A 22,169-nucleotide genomic window follows, 5' to 3' on the forward strand; every position below is an offset into this window, starting at 1 on the left:
AACTTGAGATTGGATGTTTTTCTGAAATATCTATGCTAAGAATTATTTTGGGGAAGATCTATAGCATGTGTTATATAGGATGTCAGACGAGATAATCACAGCGCTCCCTTCTAGCCTTTGAATCTGTGAGTCTAGAACAGTCATATTGCAACTCCAGCTATAAACATAAATAGTCTTTCTTTCAGGTCTTTCTGGATTTTTCCCATTGCATCCTATGACAATCACAAATGCAGAAAGATTAAGGAAGAGAAGAGCCTTGAAAGCCATAACAGCTTCTGAGGAAGAAACTCCAGGTGACTGATAACATCTAACTGAACTGAATGACTCAAAAGATTACTGTACAGACAACGATCAGAACAGTGTGCCAACTAAAAAGGACAATATCTTTACTACAGGCAAAGAAATGATAGTGGATGTGAATTATTTCATAAGAACGTATTTTGAGGCTTTAGGAGTCCTCAGACAAGGATTCTGATTGTCCTCATTTGTTAATTACTTCTTATTTTGCACAAATTATTCATCTTTCATGTTTGTCAAACTGCAATTACTTAGGCCCCGATCCACAAAGGTAAAATTTAGGCTTCTAAATTCCACTGAAATCCAATGGAAGTCAAGAACCAAAATACCTTTGTGGATCTGGGCCTTCCAGATTACAGCATTCATACAAACTGAATACAAACTCCCGTTTTCTAAAGAGCTCTATTGTGGAGGTAGAGAGAGCGTTACTGACTGCCGTAAGAGTCTAATGTATAGGAAGTTGTGCTGGATCAACGAACAGGTGAGGATGCACCTGTAGGCTTCCTTCTAAACGTCACCTTACCATTACTTAAGACAAGCCACAGTTGTTTTTTAATTTTGCAGTGAACTATTTCAAGATTTTTGTTAGAGGAGGGGCACTCAGACCTGGCCACTGTTGCTTCTTTATTTTCACCCAATGAAGCTGCAAATAGTGTAAGCAGCAGAAAATCCTTTTTTCGGTGCAGGGGTGCAGCACAGAATGTGACACGATTTACTTAACCACACTACTGTTCTTCCAGAAGGTATCCCACAGAACATGACCACTCTAAACATAGCAAATACTTGGATGTTTTTATACCTTTCTCCCTGAACAGTATTTGATCAAACATTATACATGCGTCCAGCTAAAACAATAATTTAAAAATCCAGGAATTACTACATGGTGTTCATAGATTATCAGCCACCCATAGCAGCCATTCATATTCCAGCGTGATAAGCACAATAAACATTGAGCTATGTTCAGAGGCAGACGGCTATCCCTGTTACTTGGAGGAACTCGCACATCATTCGTTCTATCGTCTTCCATCCACATTGTAACTCGCTTAAATGTCTTAGGTAAGGCTTGTACCATCCCCGAAGATCACCAACCTCAGACTCTGGTAGACCAAACAAAGCCACTGAGTTTGAGTCATAGAACCATCACCCCAAAAGCCTTAATGCCAATCAGTGCAAATCTCAGAATTGATGATAGGGAGCACATGAGATCTTTCTCAGCCCACGCTGCAGCACATCACCCCTTTTAAAGCGCTTGACGTAACAAAGCTGAGACACGCTCACTGGACGATCACAGTATCCTGCTTATTTAAGAAGAGCACAATACAATAGACCACTCTAGTGCTGACAGAAAAGTCGCCTTCCTCAGCTGTTGCTCCAAGATGGCAATCTGCTGCTGTTCCTGCATGTGAGGAAGTTGGTGGGGCTCAAAAGGAGGGCAGCTCACAGCAAGAGAAATGGCTGAGAAGAGCTAGGCAAGTTAGAGGCACTTGAGATTCACTGCAGGCCTATGTGGTGCTCCCTTGGCACCAGACCCATAAGGGTGCAGGGAGAACCATGGAAACTCAGCCGGCTCTCACTTGACAGGCAGCTGGGAATTGGTTCCATTTTTAATGGAGAAGTAAAATCTGAGCAAATGCATACATGGAACGAAAGAAAAATAAGATCTTTTGGGTGATACCTGAAGTCCTGCCTGAAAAGGTTCAGGCAGACGTGGCTGGTTTGGATTTTGCCTATTAGTACATTTAAACCAGGGGTTCTCAGAACACATTTTTTGGTGGCCTCAGACTGTGACCACCAATTCTTGCTGGTGGCCGCTGTGACGATGTGACGCAGCAGGGAGGGGGGAGTGTTGACCTGGGAATGTGCCCTGGGGACGGGAGACCTGAGAGCCTGTCACCTGAGCCAGGAGGGGGAGGGGGAGGTAACACCTCTGCCCAGGAATGTGGATGGAGGCTGCAGCAGGGAACCTGCTCGGTGGGTTTAGTTTCAGTTTGGGGCTGGGTGGAGGAACACAGGGAACCCCAGGGCTGGGGTCTAAGCTCCCTGCTCCCCCAGAAGGACTTCACTGAGGGGTCCTGGGTGTCCCCACAAGCTCTGTTTTGGACTGTGTTCCTGTTGTCCAATAAACCTTCGGTTTTACTGGCTGGCTGAGAGTCTCAGTGAATCCCAGGAAGAGGGGTGCAGGGCCTGGACTCCCCCACACTCCGTGACAACTGGTGACAGCGGTGGGATCTACTGCACCCCGTGAACGGCGCTTCCTGCAGTAAGTGACTGGGGAACAGTAAAACGAAGGGGGATTGACGGGGACCAGGCGTGCTGAAGATTCAGAGAGAGACGGTTTCAGGGGGCGGTTAACCCCTGGGAGTGTGTCACCAGAGAGAAGGACTTTTGCAGTAACAGGGTCCCCCGGGGGATTGCAGCGAGCGGTCCCAGGGGCGGAGGAGTCTGCAGCTCGACCCTGGCAAAGAGGTGGTGACCTCAAGAAGGACTGGCACACTAGGGGCTTTTCCTGGAAACCGTGGACAGCTGCCCGGCCTGCGAGTGGCCAGCCGGGAGATGTACGCTAAACGCCTTAAGAGCGACCTGGTGGAGCTGTGCAGGCAGAGGGGGCTGCGCGTCGGGAGGTCCACCAAGAAACAGCTGATTGCCCAGCTGGAGGAGAGGGATCGCTTGGATGACCCGATCCCTGTCCCTGAGGGAAGCCGCCCGGCGGACGCAGCGTGGGCCCTGGGGCCTGACCAGGCTGGGAGGGGTCAGACTGCTGCCCAGGACACCCCGAGACCCTTCCTACCTATGCCTGGGGGAGGGGTTGTGGGAAGCCCAACGAATACCGAGGGTCCCCTGACCCCAGCAGCCAGCAGGGGATCCTCCCAGCGGAGCTCCCCATCCCTGGAGCGGATGCGGCTGGAATGGGAGAGGGAGAGGAAAATGAGGGAGCTGGAGGATCATGAAAAACAACGTCAACATGAGGAGAAACAACGTCAACATGAGCAGGAGGAGAAGGAGAGGGAGCGTCAGGAGAAGGAGAGGGAGCGTCAGGAGAAGGAGAGGGAGCGTCAGCATGAGCAGGAGGAGAAGGAGAGGGAGCGTCAGGAGAAGGAGAGGGAACGTCAACATGAGCAGCAGGAGAAGGAGAAACAAAGACAGCATGAACTGGAGCTGGCCAGGCTGAGGAGCAGTGGGGCCCCGGCTGCGGTGAGTGAGGGGGGACCCAAGACTGCAAGGAGCTTTGATAAGTGCTTCCTGGCCCAGCGGAAGGAGGGGGAGGACATGGATAGCTTCCTGACGGCCTTTGAGAATGCCTGCGAGCTGCACAGGGTTGACCCTGCAGACAGGCTCCAGTTCCTCACCCCCTTACTGGACCCCAAAGCCGTGGAGGTCTACAGCCGGATGACAGGGGCAGAGGCAGGGGACTATGAACTGTTCAAACAGGCCCTGCTCCGTGAGTTTGGGCTGACCCCCGAGATGTACCGGAGAAGGTTCCGGAGTCAGCGTAAAACGCCTGAGGTCACCTACCTACAACTGGTCAACAGGATGCAGGGATATGCCCGCAAGTGGACAGCGGGGGCCCAAACTAAAGAGGACCTGCTTGACCTGTTTGTACTGGAGCACCTGTATGAACAGTGCCCTTCCGACCTGAGGCTGTGGCTGGTGGACAAAAAGCTCGCGAACCCCCAGCATGCAGGGCAGCTGGCCGACGAGTTTGTGAACAGTCGGTCAGGGGGTAGCCGGGAGGAGTCCCAAAAGAACAGGCCCCCCCCGATGCAGAGAGAGAGTCACCATGGGGCCTCCCAGCGGGGAAATAGGGAGAACCCCCTCCAAAGGGGAACGCCTGGTGTCGGGCCCCTCCGACCCGTTCGAGGGGACCAACGTGACCTGAGCTGCTATCACTGTGGCCAGAGAGGCCACGTACGGGCCCAGTGCCCCGGGCTCAGGGACAAACTGAGCAGACCCAACCTACCCAGGGTTAACTGGGTAGGGACTCAGCTGGACGAGGGGCAGGCGACCCAGGAAAGGGGGGCTACCAGTTTGCCACCTGCTCAGGAGGGAAGAGTACCCCCAGCCAGCCCCGCCAGAGGGCTGGAGGCTCTGGACTCAGGGTGCTCGGTTTACAGGGTGGGTGCGGGGCTGTCCCTCCGGAGAGAGTGCCTTGTTCCCCTGGAGGTGGATGGGAGGAAGGTCAATGGATACTGGGATACGGGCGCGGAGGTGATGCTGGCCCGGCCCGAGGTGGTGGCCCCAGATCGGGTGGTGCCCAACACCTACCTGACCCTGACGGGGGTGGGCGGGACCCCATTTAAGGTGCCCGTGGCAAGGGTACACCTGAAATGGGGGACCAAGGAGGGCCCCAAGGATGTGGGGGTACACCACCATTTGCCCACTGAAGTTTTGATGGGGGGAGACCTAGAGGACTGGCCAAGCGACCCCCAGACCGCCCTGGTTGTGACCCGTAGCCAGAGCCGGCGAGGGGCACTGCGACCTGACCCTGGGGAGGGTACCACACTGGAGGCGCGAGACCCTACTCGGGTGGGGAGGGAGCGCCGAGGGGCACGGCTCAGAGAGGCTGCAGCCTCAGACCTGGCCACGGAGGGGGAACCGGGCCCCATCCCTTCCCCAGCCGCTGAGTTCCAGGCCGAGTTGAGGAAAGATCCCTCCTTGCAGAAGCTCAGGGACCTGGCCGACCTCAGTGAGGGACGGACCATGAGGAGAGGCTGCCAGGAGAGGTTCCTGTGGGAGAAGGGGTTCCTGTACCGAGAATGGGCTCCCCCAGGGGAAGGGGAGTCCTGTGGGATCAGGAGGCAGCTGGTGGTCCCCCAGAAGTACCGCCGCAAGCTCCTGTCCCTGGCCCATGACATCCCCCTCGCAGGGCACCAGGGAATCCGGCGCACCCGGCAGAGGTTGCTACAGAACTTTTACTGGCCCGGGGTCTTTACCACCGTCCGGCAGTATTGCCGATCCTGTGACCCCTGTCAGAGGGTGGGGAAGGCCCGGGACAAGGGGAAAGCGGCGTTGAGACCTTTGCCCATCATAGAGGAGCCTTTCCAGAAGGTGGCCATGGACATCGTGGGGCCTCTCAGCAAGACGACCCGGTCGGGGAAGAAATACATTCTGGTGGTGGTAGATTTCGCCACCCGCTACCCCGAGGCAGTGCCCTTAGCTTCCATTGAAGCAGACACCGTGGCAGATGCGCTCCTGACCATTTTCAGCCGAGTGGGGTTCCCCAGGGAAGTCTTGACAGACCAAGGCTCCAACTTCATGTCGGCCCTGCTCCGGTGCTTGTGGGAGAAATGTGGGGTCCGGCATGACTGGGCCTCAGCGTATCACCCCCAGTCCAATGGGCTGGTGGAGAGGTTTAACGGGACGCTAAAGATGATGCTGAAAACCTTTATGAACCAGCACCCGCAGGATTGGGACAAGTACTTACCTCACCTGCTGTTCGCGTACAGGGAGGTGCCCCAGGAGTCTACCGGATTTTCGCCTTTCGAACTGTTATATGGAAGGAGGGTGAGGGGCCCCCTGGACCTGATGAGAGACGAGTGGGAGGGGAAGGCCACTCCCGATGGAGAGTCAGTGGTGGAGTATGTCCTGACCTTCCGAGAGAGACTGGCTGAACTCATGGGCCTGGCCAGGGAGAATCTGGCCAGAGCCCAGAGGAAGCAGAAGGTCTGGTATGACCGCACGGCGCGGGCCCGTGCCTACGCCACCGGGGATCAGGTGATGGTTCTCATCCCCGTGAGAAAGAACAAACTACAGGCCGCCTGGGAGGGCCCGTTCAAGGTCGTCAAGCAGCTCAATGAGGTAAACTATGTGGTGGAGCTGTCGAACCGGGCCCACCACCGCCGGGTGTACCATGTGAATATGATGAAGCCATATTATGCCAGGGGGAATGTGGTGTTAGCTGTGTGTGGTCAGTGGGAGGAGCAGGGAGATGACCCTTTAGTAGATCTATTCCCTGGGACCAGAGCTGGTTCCCCCCTGGAAACAATCCCCCTCTCGGATCAGCTCACCCCTGCCCAGCAAGCCGAGGTCAGGGGGGTGCTGCATCCGTACCGACAGCTGTTTTCCAACCAGCCTGGACGCACTAATCTGACTGTCCACCGGGTGCAGACAGGGTCGCACCCGCCGATAAGATGCTCCCCCTTCCGAGTCACAGGGAAAACTGCTCAGGACCTGGAAAGAGAGGTCCGGGACATGCTGGCTTTGGGGGTGATCCAGCCATCGGCCAGCCCTTGGGCCTCGCCGGTGGTGCTGGTCCCCAAAAAGGATGGGTCAGTCCGGTTCTGTGTGGACTATCGGAAGCTCAATGCCATCACTGTATCGGATGCCTACCCCATGCCCAGGCCGGACGAGCTCCTAGACAAGCTGGGAGGAGCTCGGTACCTTACCACCATGGACCTTACAAAGGGCTACTGGCAAGTGCCGCTGGATGCAGATGCCCGGCTGAAATCGGCCTTTATCACCCCTCTGGGGCTCTATGAGTTTCTGACCCTGCCTTTCGGCCTCAAGGGAGCGCCGGCCACCTTCCAGCGCCTGGTGGACCAGCTCCTGAGGGGGATGGAGAGTTTTGCCGTGGCGTATATTGACGACATCTGTGTCTTTAGCCAGACCTGGGAGGACCACGTGTCCCAGGTTAGACAAGTGCTGGACCGACTCCAGGGGGCTGGGCTGACTGTCAAAGCGGAGAAGTGCAAGGTGGGGATGGCTGAAGTATCTTACCTGGGCCATCGGGTGGGGAGCGGCCGCCTAAAGCCGGAACCGGCCAAGGTGGAGGTGATCAGAGACTGGCCCGCTCCCCACACCAAAAAGCAAGTCCAAGCCTTTATTGGGATGGCAGGATACTACCGAAGATTTGTGCCCCACTTTAGCGCCATAGCCACCCCCATCACTGAGCTATGCAAGAAGGGGAAGCCAGACAAGGTGGTCTGGACCGAGCAGTGCCAGGAGGCTTTCCGAGCGCTGAAGGAGGCTCTGGTCAGTGGCCCAGTTCTAGCAAACCCAGACTTTGACAAGCCCTTTGTGGTGTTCACCGACGCCTCCGACACGGGACTGGGGGCGGTGTTAATGCAGGAGGATGAAAAGGGGGAGAGACACCCCATCGTGTACCTGAGCAAGAAGTTGCTACCCCGGGAGCAACACTACGCGGCCATCGAGAAGGAGTGCCTGGCCATGGTGTGGGCCCTCAAGAAACTAGAGCCCTATCTCTTCGGGCGACACTTCACCGTCTACACCGACCACTCTCCCCTGACCTGGCTGCACCAGATGAAAGGAGCCAACGCCAAGCTCCTGAGGTGGAGCCTGCTCCTGCAGGATTACGACATGGACGTGGTCCACGTGAAGGGAAGTGCCAACCTGATAGCGGATGCGCTGTCCCGGAGAGGGGGCCCCGAACTTCCCCAGGTCACTGGTCACAGTGACCCCGCTCAGTTCAGTCTCGAAGGGGGGAGAGATGTGACGATGTGACGCAGCAGGGAGGGGGGAGTGTTGACCTGGGAATGTGCCCTGGGGACGGGAGACCTGAGAGCCTGTCACCTGAGCCAGGAGGGGGAGGGGGAGGTAACACCTCTGCCCAGGAATGTGGTGGGAGGCTGCAGCAGGGAACCTGCTCGGTGGGTTTAGTTTCAGTTTGGGGCTGGGTGGAGGAACACAGGGAACCCCAGGGCTGGGGTCTAAGCTCCCTGCTCCCCCAGAAGGACTTCACTGAGGGGTCCTGGGTGTCCCCACAAGCTCTGTTTTGGACTGTGTTCCTGTTGTCCAATAAACCTTCGGTTTTACTGGCTGGCTGAGAGTCTCAGTGAATCCCAGGAAGAGGGGTGCAGGGCCTGGACTCCCCCACACTCCGTGACAGCCGCACTGACACTTTTCCCTAAAATACTTAACTGTAGGAAAAACAAATAAATATGCACATACACGTGTCCAAATCATTGTAATTTATTTATGTAGGGTTTTTTCAGACTCAAAAATAATGTGAAAAATTATATTTGTATGTTGAATATTGCTTTTCGCAGCACCCTTAGTAGCTAGCTGGGAGTTTGTGAAAAGTGATATTAACAAACATACAAGTATCACTTTTCACAGCCTCCCAGGCAGCTAGTAAGCGTGCTGTGAAAAGTGATACTTGCATGTTTCTTTCTTTCGCTTTTCTCAGCAAGCCCCGGGTTTGGAGAGGGAGGCAGCAGGGGTCTGGGGCAATGGGGGGGGATAGAGGTGGAACCAGGGAAGGCAGTGGGGGCTGGGGGCGATAAATGGGGGTTAGGGGAGGCGTCGGGGAGAATGGTGAGCCCTGCTGCCATATGGCTGGAGCTGGGAGGCAGCACCCCCAGGGTCCAGAGTGAGCGCTGGAGCCCAGGGTTGGTGGCTGCTGCTGCGCAGCTGGAGCTGTGGATCAACACCCACCACCCTGGGGCTGGGGCTGGGGCTGGGGTTAGGGAGCGGGGTTAGGGCTGGGGGTCGGTGCCAGAGCCCGGAGCCAGCACTTGTTGCTGCACAGCCAGGGGTTAGCACCCAGGGCCAAGGACACGTGGCCAGAGCCTGGGTCGGAGCCCGGGGCTCAAGCCGTGCAGCTGAAACCCTGCGGCCAGGTTCTCACCCAGGGCTGAAGCCCAAGCCCCAAGGTGCCCTGCCCACCCCACAGGTGAGTCAAGAACTCACCTGGCTCCTGCAGCATTGTGCCCCACCTGTCTCCAGAGGCGGGGCATGGTGGCTCATGCAGGAGCAACAGGGAGGGAAGGGGAGAGGCTGATGCTTTGGCCTCTCCACCGCTGCCCAGGAGGCTGTTAGGCCTGCACAAAAAGCCCCTGGTAGCCGCATGCGAGAAATGCTGATTTAAACTCACTTCCATGCTGTCAAAACCTTTGCCATTGTACCTCCTAACTGCTGGTTTCTCAGGTCAGAGTGCACTTAAGGGTTAAGTGAAGTGCTGCTGGAAGAATAAGCTTCGTGTCCTTTAAAGGAAACCAAGGCAGAAAAAAATACTGATGATTTTTAATATTTTTTCTTTAGCCAAAAAAATTAATGAAACGATATAGAAAATTCTATTAAACACACCTTTTGCATTTTACAGATTTGTAGTATGCAAAATTTGATTTTATGTAGTGCCCATCCCCATGTATATTCCAGATTAGTATAAACAAGACATGATTTCCCTGGTAACTGGGACCAGTTTTTATTCTGTCTCCTCAAATTGAAAAGTTCATTTGTATGTAGGCTTCGGGAAGAGTTCCTTTCTCATTTCTAAACACACAACACGGTTTTCTTTTCTGGATTTCTCGGCCTCAAATACAAGGAGGTGGGTCTGCAGGGTTGCTTCAGGACCAGTCTGAATGAGGGAGGGTTTATTCTCCTGTTTAAAAAACAAAATTATTTCTAGTGTTACAGGAATAAAAGACAGAGAAGTCTGGTTTATAAAGCTGGATCTCTGCATCCCTCTCCCAAAAGGACTGCATGATCAAGCTCAAGGGAGTATTCAGAAATAAATTGTTGATCATCCCTTTAATCGAGTTATACCAAAGCAAGAGTTAGACAGTGGTTGGGCAATCACCATACAGTTAAATGGAGTAAATATTAATTAGAATGTTACTGCCAATAAAGACAGGTGACCCAGTAGTAAAGCTTTGATAATTAGGGGAGGCAACATTGTCTAGTAATAACTGGCTGAACGAAGAGAGGTCCTACACTCAACAGTCACTCCCATGTTGGAGGAATCTCAACTACAAAGATGAACAATCATCTTCCCAAAATAATTTTAAAATGGTGACACCCCCAATGACTTATCTCTCAGACAGAAAGAAAAGAAATAATGGTGGGGAGAAAAGGGGACCCTGGCCTGGGGAGAGGAGGCATACAGAAGTTCTGTGTGGTAGGGGAAGGTCAGAGGGCACACAGAGCCCCAGCCTAGGGGAGATGAAGAAACATGGGACAGAGCCTGTGACATGAAAGAGGGGTGAGCAGATGCAGGGAATCTGTGAAATAGAGAGGATGGGAGGGTGGCACATGGAGGGGAGGGGAATGGAGGGCAGCCAGGAGCCCTCAGTGTGTGCAATGAGTACAGCCTACAGAAGCATCTAAGTGTGAGAATGCCAAGTTCATAATACTTTGCATGTCTAAAATGACTTTTATCACTGTCCCAAAGAACTTTAAAAATGCAATTATTTCTTCCCATTTACAAATAAACTCTCTTGCCATGGTTTTCTGGAGAGAGCTGCACAGAGTCAGAGTATTAGCTATGTTTCTGGCTCCTGACCAAAACAGATAATCTGTCAACATTTGCTTTACGTGCATGTAGCATTCAGGGGTGGGGTTCTGGGAAGGGATCAGGAGTGATGCTTATATGCCTAGATCGTCCAGTAGAAGATTTTGGAAGTAAAAGATGTCTGACAGAGGCAGGTTTCAGTATGAACCTAGCTCTCAGGTAAAGCCTGGCCCCTTCTTGGTGGCTGTGGAGCATTCTTTCTTAAAAGACCTAGTCTTGGACTGCAAAGGCGTGGGGTAGCATTTAAGGAGCACTGACAGGGGATGCATACTTCCTACTGCCAAGGAGCTCAGCTGCACAGGGGCTCACTGCACACCACTATACAGCTGAGATCTGGAACTTGATCAGTGGATCCTTTGTATTCTCTTATCCTTATCCTTCTCTCTTATCCTTTGAATTCTCCGGGAATTACTGGGTAAAATCATATTGTTGGTGTAATGCCGGAGGTCAGATTAAAAAACCCACATTAGTCCTTTCCATGGAATCACAGAACCGGAAGGACCGTCCTAGTCCCGTCCCCTGCACTCAAGGCAGGACTAAGTACAGTAGAACCTCAAAAATACGAACACCAGAGTTACAGACGGACCCATCAACCAGACACCACGTGGACCCAGAAGTACGCAGTCAGGCAGCAGCGGAGACGAAAAACAAAAAAACCCAACAAATACCGTGCTGTGCCAGCACTGCATCGTCAAGTTAGGCACATCGGGGCTGCCTGTCCCCACCCCACCCACCACTTGCCACGCGGAAGGCCAGCCACGTACAGGTGAAGACGCTGAGGTTCACAGGCACAGCTGTGAGCTCCCGAGAAGGAGTGCTGGGGTCTGCACTAGCCACAGGGGCCGTTTCCCGCCTCTGGCTGGGAGGGGGACAAGCCTGCAACCTTAGTCTCAGTCCAGGAAAGAAGCTCCCTGAGATGCTGCTGGAACCTGGCCGAGAGCGTCAGCTGCTGGAGCCCGAACTCCTGCCCGCCTGCCGCGCTCTGGAGGAGCGGCTGCGTTTGAAAGGGCCCCAGCCTGCACTGCGCACCCACTGGTGCCAAAGCGCCCCCGGGTGCCTCACGCATCACCCTTGCAGTCAGGGGGCTAGAATCAGAAACTTGCCGGGCAGCCGCTGCAGAGTGTGAGCCCCCGTTCCGAGCACTCCGCCCTGAGGAGCAGCCCATAACGGCTTGGGCAAAGTTACGAACAACCTCCATTCCCGAGGTCTCCATAATTCTCCTATATTATCTAGACCAGGGGCTGTCAACAGGCGAACCACGGGCCAAATCCGGATTGCCAGATGCTTTTGAACAGACCCCAGAAACTTTTTATTTATATATTGTCATTATTATTATTTTTGTAAATGATTTTCTCTGCAGTCTGGCCGCTGACTGTACATTAATGAAGAATTTGGACCTTGACAAAAAATAATTGACTACCCCTCATCTAGACCATCCCTGAGCGGTGACTGTCGATCCTGCTAAGAACCTACAATGACAGAGATTCCACAACCTCCCTAGGTAATTTGTTCCAGTGCTTAACTATGCTGGCAGGAAGTTTTTCCTAACGTCCAACCTAACCTCCCTTGCTGCAATTTCAGCCCATTGCTTCTTGTCCTGTCCTCAGAGATTCACAAGAACAATTTTTCTCCCTCCTCCTTGTAACAACCTTTTATGTACTTGAAAACTGTTCTCATGTCCCCTCTCAGTCTTCTCTTCTCCAGACTAAACGAACCCAGTTCTTTCAACCTTTCCTCGTAGATCATGTTTTCTAGACCAGCGGTTCTCAACAGGGGGTTCGTGGCCCACTGGGGGTCCATGAACCCTTTCGGGGGGCCGCAGGGCCCCGTGGCTAAAATCCAAAGCCCGAACCCGAGCACCTCCCGCAGAGCTGAAGCCGGGAGCAACAGGGCTGAATTCTGGAGCCCTGAGCCCCGGTGCTCCCCAAGGGCCAGAAGCCCTGAGCCCATGGGCAGAGTTGGGGGAACACAGGGGTGTTACACCCCCCCCCAAACTACAGTGCAAGAGCAGGGCAGTCCTGGGGTAGCTCCACACCCCCCCTCCACCACCTCCTCTCTCCACCCCCTGGCTAGGTCGGAGGTGGGAAGTCAGAGTCCGGCAGCGTGGGACAGCTGCTGCTCTGACTGGTGCCAGGGAGGAGGCAGCCGCAGCGTTGCCTCATCTCCTGCTGCTGCAGGGGGTTGAAGCTGCTCCCATTTGCTCATGCAGCTGGTAAGAGCTGCCTGGGCGGGGGGACCTGGCTGCTTTGTGGCTGGCAGAGCCCTCAGGGTACAGGGACCGCAGGGGAGCCCTGAGAGCACACAGACGCTAGCTACCCCCCTCACTGCACCCTGAGCTACCCTCTGCCCAGACACAGCCCCTAGCTACCCCCGTCACTGCACCCTGAGCTACCCTCTGCCCAGATACAGCCCCTAGCTACCTCCTCCCTGCACCCTGAGCTACCCTCTGCCCAGACACAGCCCCTACCTACCCCCCTCACTGCACCCTGAGCTACCATCTGCCCAGACACAGCCCCTAGCTACCCCCCTCCCTGCACCCTGAGCTACCCTCTGCCCAGACACAGCCCCTAGCTACCCCCCTCACTGCACCCTGAGCTACCCCCCTGCACACCCCCATGCACAGCCCCAGGAGTCTCCCTGCACCCTGAGCTACCCTCTGCCCACACACAGCCCCTAGCTGTCCCTCTCCGTGCACCTCAAACTTTTTGAGCTGAGCCCCCCCACCTTTGAGTTATAATTTTTGGTGGTAGGCCCCCCAAGTCCAGACAGGCGGGTGGCCTGCTGAGGTGAGTCAGGGGGTGGAAGTAGCATACCCTCCCCAGACCCCGACGTCGGAGCTGGCTTGAGCCTCACTGGCCCCTGCCCACCCAAAACAGAAACTCCCCAGTGCAGCCACAGCCTCAGGGCAGGGACGATGCCCCGGGACTCCGGGGACACAGTCCGGGCCTCTCACCTCCAGGGCACTGGGGTTCTCTTCTGCCCAGGGCAGGAGTGAGCAAACGTCTGTATGACGTGATGACCATTCAGAAACCGGTGAGGAATGAGCTGGTTTGAGAGGAGTTGATCTCGGTCCAGTTGCAGGTCAGTGAACCTCTCCCTGTCTCCATGTCCCTATCTTTAAACAATTACAGGCCCCACAGGAAGGGGTTGGTTTGATGTTTAACCACATGGCTAAGCAACGAGAACCCCAAATCCCCCTGCGCTTTGGGAGCCAGGTTTCCTGTTTGAATTCTGTGTTTCAGAGGACTTCAGGCCTGGGCACTGTGATTATTTACCAGTTTCTCGGGCCTGAGGGGGTCACGTCACTCACGGCTGTGAGGGCCGAGCGGTTAAGGCGTTGGACTCGAAATCCAATCGGGTTTCCCTGCGCAGGTTCAAATCCCGCTCACAGCGAGGCCTGTGTTTTAGCCACACTTGCTCACCAGGGCAATACATCTCCACCGACCCTGGGACGCTCTCCATACACTCCCCACCCCAAGGAAACCCTGTTCTGCTCCTTTCATGGGGATGCCTGGGATGGTGCCTCACGCTGTGTCCCTGCGGTCTCAGCTCCCAAGGCCTCTGCCCCTCACCCAGCGCCCCCCGGCTCAGCCCCACCCCTGGGTGCTGCTCCTCTCCAGCGCGTGGAAGGAGCTGAGCACGGGCAGCCCGTATCAGAGGCCAGGGGAGGCTGAGCCTCCCCCAAAAGGCCGTCCATGCGGGGGGGAAACGCTGGGGATGTGGGGCGGGTCTCCCCTCCGGAGGCCCGTGGGCCCGTGGTCATCTTTCGAGGGCCAGAAGCGAAGCTCCAGAGAAGTGGGGGCCCCGCCTGCACCCCGCTCCCCTCTGCCTCTTAGCCCGATGCCCTGCTCTTGCTCTGCCTCTTCCCATCCCCCCTCCGCCTCTTCCCCCAAAACCTGCACCCCACCCCCCCTCGGACTTTTCCCCCGCGGCCCCGTCTTCTCATGCCTCTTCCTGTCCTGCTCCACCTCCTTCCCCAAGGACCCCACGGCCCCCCGCTCACTGAAGACAGAGAAAAGGGACGGGTGCCTGGCCCCATGGCCCCCCGGTAGCCCCCCTTAGGGGAAAGGGGCAGAGAGGAGCAAGCAGGGGGTGAGTGGAGTCTTGGGGGAAGAGGCGGAGAGGAGCGAGGGGCAGGTAGGGGGACCTCGGGGGCCAGAGGAGTGAACAGTGGGTGGGCGGGGCCTCGGGGGAAGAGGATGACCGGGGGCGGGGCCTCTGTGGCAGGGCCATGCTCTAGGCGCCGGTGGCCCCCCAACTTCTCGGGGTCATCTGAAACCCAGGATGAAGGTGACACAGGGCCTGGTTCTTCTTTGGGCTAAGATTCCATAACACCTCTCCCTTCCTGGCAGTGTGAAGGGGCTGGACAGGGCATAAAGCCCTCCAGACGCGGCCGGAGACAGGGAAAGGGCCGTCAATGCGGAAGAGAATCGGGCCCAGAGTTAGACAAGGGGTGCAGAGAATATTCTGGATTCTGGTCATTGCACTTCACCCTTGCTAGAAATGCTTCCTGTATTTTCTCCATTTCACTCCCTGACTCTCGATCTCTGCCCCTTTCCCTGTTTCGTCCTCAGAATTAGCACGTTCAGCCAGTTAATCGCAGCAATCCCGCCATAACACGGCAGCCTGAAATCTCAGCTCTCCCCGCCCCTCGCACGAGACCTGCTGCCAGCTGAACTGGAGAAAGAATGGGGAACGACTCTGGCGGAGGGTGTGAAACAGACCCCCGGAAAAGGTGAGTTTTCACAGGGATTTCCTCAAATTAGGAGAAACTTGGGGTCCCAGTTAGTGCCCAGAAAACCCTTCAGGGATCAAACAAACCAGAGGCCCAGCCCTCCCCGATCTGGGCTCCAAGTGGGAGTGAGCGGGAGGCTGCTGTGACATGCACAGACTGCTGGGCACGCACGGACTGTGGCTGGGGAGGGGGCTGCCAGACCTCCCTGGGTGACCAGACAGCAAGTGTGAAAAATCGGGACGGGGGTGGGAGGTAATAGGAGACTATATAAGAAAAAGACCCAAAAATCGGGACTGTGCCTCTAAAATCGGGACCTCTGGCCACCCTAGACCTCCCCCACAGACTGCCACTGAGGGAGGAGTGGGCAGATGCACAGACCTGCAGTGACCACACGGATTGTGAGGTTTGTTCCCCTCCTGTCTCCAGTGGAGCTGAGGTTTCTCCCTGAGCCTGCTGAGCCCTGTGGCCCTTCCCAGCCACGCCCGTGGGAGCAGAAAACACCGAGAGACCAGGCCGGGAAGGTCATATAGTTTATTGGATCCGCTTCTGTTGGGGAGAGAGACCAGGGCCTGAGGACGAGCTCTGCGGAGCTCGAAGGCTGGTCTCTCCCCAGCAGAAGTTGGAGAATGAAAGAGATCCCCTCCCCGCCTTGTCTCTCTAATCTCCTGGCACCGACCTTGCAAACAGAGAACTCTGAGGCAGTTCAGTGCTTCCGACCGAGCACCCGGAGCCCGTATGTAACACAGACGTTGCATTCATTCAAACAGTGCCTAGCGCAGCTGGGGGACGGGCTTCAAGCTGCTGCCAGCCACAGCCCCTTCTGTGCCCCAAACCGGGGGCGACTGCGCCTACCGGCCAGACCTCTCTGTTCCAGAACGGAGGTGCCGTTTGGTCTCTCAGCCCGGCGCTCTCACACAACCACAGCAGCTCCAGTCACCAGGTCCCCTCTTGGCGCAGTGGGAGCGGGCAGCAGGACAGAGCAGGCAGGCCACCGAGGGGGAACTGTACTCCGGGAAGCCGTGACTCTGTCAAGGATTTAGGTGTCATACCGGGCAAGCCGCTCAACATCCGCTCCCGGTGCGATGCTGTGGGGAACAGGACCAAAGCCATCGGTGATGACGGGGGGATTTTCTTGGTTTTTCAATGGTTTGCATGCCGCGTGTGGGACTCAGTTTCCCTGGGTGCTGTTTGTTTAACGAGGTGGCACTGGTGGGAGAGGTAGTTTGTTGTTACAGAGGACCAGCGGTGATCTCGCCTGTCAGTTGGGCCCTCAGGCAAAGGCCTGGAGAATGGATACCCCAGCGACTGGTGAGCGGGAGGCCCAGCTTGGAAGTCACAGCCAGGTCGGGCCAGTAGTAGGACAATGGGCTGAGGAGAGAAGACCCGGTGACTGCTTCCAGCCTGGGGGAAAGAAAAGAGGGAGGAGAGGAGAGGCTGAGATAGAGGAGACCCAGGCAGCCTGTTCACCTGGGACAGAAGACAAAGGACACAGGCTTGTGGGAAGCTGATATCGGACGCTTAGCTGGAAGGAGGGGGCTTCTGGACTGGGGAGAGAAAACAGCCAGAGCCCACACAGGTGCAGGAGAGACCTAGATGGACTGTGCTGAGGGAGGTTAGGCCTGAGGCCCTGAGAGTTTCCTGTGCTGTGTTCAGATGCTCAATAAACCCCTCTCTTTTACGCTGGCTGAGAGTCACGGCAGTCTCGGGATCGGGGTTGCGTTCTTCCCTCTGGGAGTAGAGGCCCCAGGGGTCCAGAGTGAGGGGACTCCCTGAGGGGGCCCACGGCAGACAGGCATGCTCAAGGCTCAGAGAAGAGGGGTTCCAGGAGGCGGAAGGGCCTACGGCTTAACCCTCGAGAGAGTGGATCTCCGAGAAGGGCTGTCACACTGAAGGGGGTTCCTCCCAAGGACTGTACGAGGCTGAGAGAGAGCACAAGTCCTGTGAGTCCGTGACGCCATCCATGAATAAAGAGAGGATGGAAAGGGAGGTGATTCAGCAGTGGTGAGACTGACACTGGAATACCGCATCCCGTTCTGGTGTCCACATTTCAAAAATAATGTTAAAAAAACTGGAGAGGGTGCAGAAAAGAGCCACATTGAGGGATGGAGAAGACTTATAAGGAGGGATTGAAAAACTCAGTCTGTTTAGGTTTTAAAAAGATGGAGAGGTGAGCTGATGGCAGCCTGCAAGTGCCTTCGCTGAGAGAAAACACCAAGTATTTAAAGGGCTCTTTAGTCTTGCAAAGAAAGGCAAAACAAGAACAAATGTCTGGAAGTAGAAATCAGAAAAATTCTCCTTAGAACAAGGCAGAGATTTGTAAGAGGGAGGGCGACTCATCACTGGAACAAACTGCCAAGAGAAGTGATGGATTCTCCATCTCTTGATGTCTTCCAGTGAAGACTAGATGCCTTTCGGGAAGCTGCTTTCATCAAAAAGCAGCTCTTGTGATACACAGGAGGGCTGGGAGATGCAGGGCGTCATATTAGATGCTCCAATGGTCCCTTCTGGCCTTAAGTCGACTAATTTATGAAAAACTGGTATTTTATTTATAGCCGGCTCCATCCCCCGACTCACCAGTCATTGAGTGCGGAGATCCGGGGGCAACAACTCCAAGCTCCACAGAGGCTGGGCAGGGGCAGGACATCAGCTGGGAGGGGAGGGATGGGGGGGCAGTGACATCACAAAGGCCTTTTGCAGGACCTCAGCCCATTGGGCAAAGGTGGTGGGGAGGGGGTGACCTCACAGAGAGACCCCGACTTCAGCGGGGCAGGGCTGAGGTGCAGGGCCAGGGCAGTCGCTGAGACCCCCCGGCTTTGCAGCCGCACGTCTCCTTCGCCAGGTCTCCTCTCGAGGACGGGGAGAGAATTAGGATTCACGTCGTAGCATGAGGAGGAGCCTGTGTGGAGTTTTCTCCTTTCCTACCCCTGGTTGTGCCCTTAAACGAACTTCCCTTGGACAAGGTCGGAGGCTCCGAGAGGTTTGGAACCTGTTGGGTCTGATGCACCTGCTGCAGGCAGAATTCTCGGCACAGAAAACACTGGCTTAAGGGGGCAGAATTTGATTTCCTACCGAGCACTTTGATGCTTGGAAACATTGGGGACCTTGGGGTTTATCCTTTTTGGTTTCCCTTTTCCTCTTTCCTCCCTCCTTTCTCCTCTTCTCTTGCTTCTTTTTTCCCTGTTTCCCTCTCTCTACCAAGGAGGGGTGTGTGTGTGGAGGGTGGGCAAGGGGGGGGGGTTGCTCTCATCGCGGGAGGTCCTCACAAAGAGGTGGGTCTGGATCTGAGAGCGATCCGCTCTGATGGTGACCTGGGCCGTCCTGTGGGACCTCTGGTGAGACCTCTCAGCCGCCCGTCCCTCAGCGTCTCAGTGCTGGTTGGCTATCGACAGCGAGGAGACTCAGGTCCTTTTGGTGTCTTTTCAAATCTGGCAAATAAATCACAATTAATCCAATGTATGGGATTAATCTTGCTGCTTCAGGGGCAGAAGGAGGCAGCGTCTTGGGGGAAGGGGTGGAGTGGGGCGGGGTCTGGGGCAGAGGGGGGTTTGCCCTGGGCCCGCACCCCCCTCCGAATGGCCTTGGCAGCAGTATTGGTCCCACCCCGCGGCAGGGCCGGGCTGGAACCAGGTACGGCCGGGGCAGGGCAGGGCAGGGCAGGGGGTGGGGGAAAGCTGGGCGGGAGGGAGCCAGGGGAGGTACCTCTCTCCAAGCCAGACCTCGTAACCTGAGATCCAGAGAGGGCTGGGGCTCAGGGCACACCCCTCCCATTGGCCTTTCCTGTTGGTTAGCGTCGGTGTGGAGATGCCTCGCACGCTGGGTTTTGTGGGTCCTACTTTCAGGCACCTCCTTCTTCCTGTAAGCGGGGGAATAGTCCCGCTCTTGTGGGGAAATTTCCTGGCTTCTGCACGACCCCGGTGAAGTGGACTAGCGAAAGGATCTAAGTCCTCGCTCCCACTGCCTTTACCCAGTGGGCTCCCTGCCCTCGAGGACTCCCCTTCCACTCTCCTGTCTGGCAGAGTCCTCGTAACCCCAACAAGGCTGGGCCCAGGAGTCCTGGGGGGCTCGACCCCCAACCCTGCGGTGGTCACCTAGGACAGGGGCTAGGGTGTCCCCACTCTGGGGTACTCTCTGCACTGGGCGCTTCCCTGACCCACTGACCAGTACATACAATTTAAAGCAAATGCAAGTTATTTAATCAACAATTAATTTAAAAAAGAATAAGGAAAAATGGGAAAGGTGAAAGGAAACACATCACCCCGCTCTGTGGCAGGGAATATCACAAACAGCGTCTCTGGAACGTCAGGGCAGTTCACAGTCTGCTCCTTGTAAGTCCCAGGCCCCTTCTCTGGCCCTGGCCGTGCTGCGGGGATGCTGCGGGTTGGACACGCGCTCTGGTGGTGGCCACACGCTCTCAGGCGCTAAGTGGCAGGACCCTTCTGCCCGGTGTCGCCCCCGCCCTGTCGGGTTACGATCCAAGCCTGGCCTGCAGAGCCTCTGGGCTGAGGCGTCTCCCTGTGCGGGGCCCGCTGCCCAGGGTCCCCCTCGCTCTCCCCAGCTGCTCACCGCACCCAGCTCCAGACGGCTCCCGCCCCAGCCCCACCACTCGGTCTCTGCACGGTTCCTGCTCTGCCCCCAGATCCCTGGGCTGCTTCTCTGGCCCCTCTGGCTCTGGTTGCTCCCAGGACAGGTCTGCTGTCTCTGGGCTGCTTTACTGGTCCCCCTGGATCGGCACAGCTCCGCTCCCCAGCTCAGCTCGGGCCCCTGCTTTCTCCTTAGCTCGGCCCCACTCTGTCTGTCTGACCCCGGCAAATCCAGCTCACACGGAGGACGGGACCCCCCTGGCCTCTTGACTCCCTCATTAGCCTGCCCGCCCTGTCATTCAGGCTGACCTGGAGCGTTGGCCTCTCCCCATTGTTCCTTGGGACTATCAGTCTCAGGGTCCTGGTTTCCCATCGACCCTTCCCCCTTTTAGGACTGGGAGCTAGCCAACCAAAACACCCCCTCTGACTGTTAGTAAGGGGGCAACAGTCCCCTTACATTTAGGCCGTAGCTGTGGGGGGGTTGAGGATCGGCAGCATCTCAGTGTCAGATTTAGGTAGCTAAAGTGAAAGTAGCAGCCAAGCCCACCTCAATATTTTTGTGGAGCTAGCCCCTGGTGCCTAACCTGTTTTGGACAACCCACTAGGCCCCCATCTGTGTTGTCAGGTGCCCGATCCCAGACCTACATTATTTTAAACAGATGCTTTTGAAAAACGTACCAAAAGTCTAACGGGCTCTAAAAATCAGCTGAATACATTCCGGGCCTACAAGCACTAAAATACCTTCCTCAAACCAGTGTATGGGGCTTTGAACGGTATCACGACATGGCAGGGGCTGACAGTCAGTGCTAACTGTGTGAAGACCCATTTTTAATGATTCTTGCTAAAGCCAGTCAGCAAATGTCGTCTAGGAGTAAGTGGTGTAATTATGGGGAAGAAAAATCTGCATTTTTCACACGTAACAGAAGTGGAATAACTGCATTCAAAAATAAAACGATGAAAAACTTGAAAGGCCACAAGCCCTCTCAGTCCTACTTCTTGTTCAGCCAGTCGCTCAGACAAACAGGTTTGTTGACATTTGCAGGAGCTCATGTTGCCCACTTCTCGTTTACAGTGTCACCTAAAAGGGAGACCAGGCATTCACAGGGCACTGTTGTAGCTGGCATCGCAGCATATTGACAGCCCAGATGTGCTGAAGAATCATACGTCCCTTCGCGTTTCAACCACCATTCCAGAGGTCATGCGTCCGTGTTGATGACAGATTGAGATGTCACCAGCGGAAGGTTGATTTTCTTGTTCGGTGGTTTGGATCTTGTCGTTTCCACATTGGCGTGTTGCTCTTTTCAGACTTCTGAAAGCATGCGCCACACCTCATCCCGCTCAAATTTTGGAGTCCAATTTCAGACTCTTAATTCTTGGGTCAAGTCCTGTGGCTATCTTTAGAAATCTCACATTGGTCCTTCTTTCCTTTTGTCAGATCTGCAGTGAAAGTGTTCTTAAAACGAACACCACGTGTTGGGTCATCATTCGAGATGGCTAAGAGATGAAATCTGTGGCAGAGTGCAGGTAAAACAGAGCAGGAGACAGACAATTCTCCCCCAAGGAGCTGAGTCACCGATTTAATTCACACATTACTTTTTTTTAACGAGCGTCATCAGCATGGAAGCATGTCCTCTGGAATGGTGGCAAAGGCATGCAGGGGCATATGAATGTTTAGCATCCCTGGCACATAACTACCATGCAATGCTGGCTGCAAAAGTGCCATGCGAACGCCTCTTCTCAACGTCCGGTGGCCTTGTAGGCGCTAAACGTTTACACTGTTTTCCTTTTGAGTGCAGTTCTGGAACAAAACAAAAAATCTACATTTGTAAGTTGCCAGGAGCTCCTGCTCCCTCCATGGCCCCACCCCTGCCCCGCCTCTTTCCCTCAAGGCCCTGCCCCCCAGCCAAGCTGGAAGCCGGAGCAGGGCTGGGGAGCCACAGACCCCCCGTGTGCCCAGGCTGGGCGGGCCTGAGAACAGCCCCCAGCCCATATCCCCATCCTCCATCCCCCGGCCCAGGGCAGGTGGAGGGTCTGAAGCTCCCCACAGCTGTCTGCACGGCTCTTCCCCCGACCTGGTTCCAGACGGGGCTGGGGCCTCAGAGCCACAGCTGGGTTATGGTAAGAGCCCCCCCGGGCAGCTGGTGACTCAGGAGGGTGCTCGAACCATGGGGCTATGCTGATGTGAGGCGTTCTCTGTCTCTCCAGTTAAAGCTGCGCTGGAGACACAGGCCTGGACGCTGGTCAGTGCTGTAACCCCCCGGCAAGCGGGTCCTACTCATGTTTATGTTCCCTCTCTCAGGCTCTGGCCCAG

The 22,169-nt window shown here is 55.6% G+C and overlaps 1 non-coding gene and 1 pseudogene across 1 annotated transcript; both read left to right on the plus strand.

Annotated features, from left to right (window-relative positions):
• LOC141996305 (butyrophilin subfamily 1 member A1-like) overlaps window positions 1-22,169 on the plus strand; it is a 183,880-nt pseudogene that overhangs the window by 17,872 nt on the left and 143,839 nt on the right.
• Window positions 13,855-13,936, plus strand: TRNAS-CGA (transfer RNA serine (anticodon CGA)). The gene has a single exon. It is a non-coding gene; the product is annotated as a tRNA-Ser (tRNA).

Source organism: Natator depressus, chromosome 11 (assembly GCF_965152275.1).
Source record: "Natator depressus isolate rNatDep1 chromosome 11, rNatDep2.hap1, whole genome shotgun sequence".
In the NCBI taxonomy this organism is placed as follows: domain Eukaryota; kingdom Metazoa; phylum Chordata; order Testudines; family Cheloniidae; genus Natator; species Natator depressus.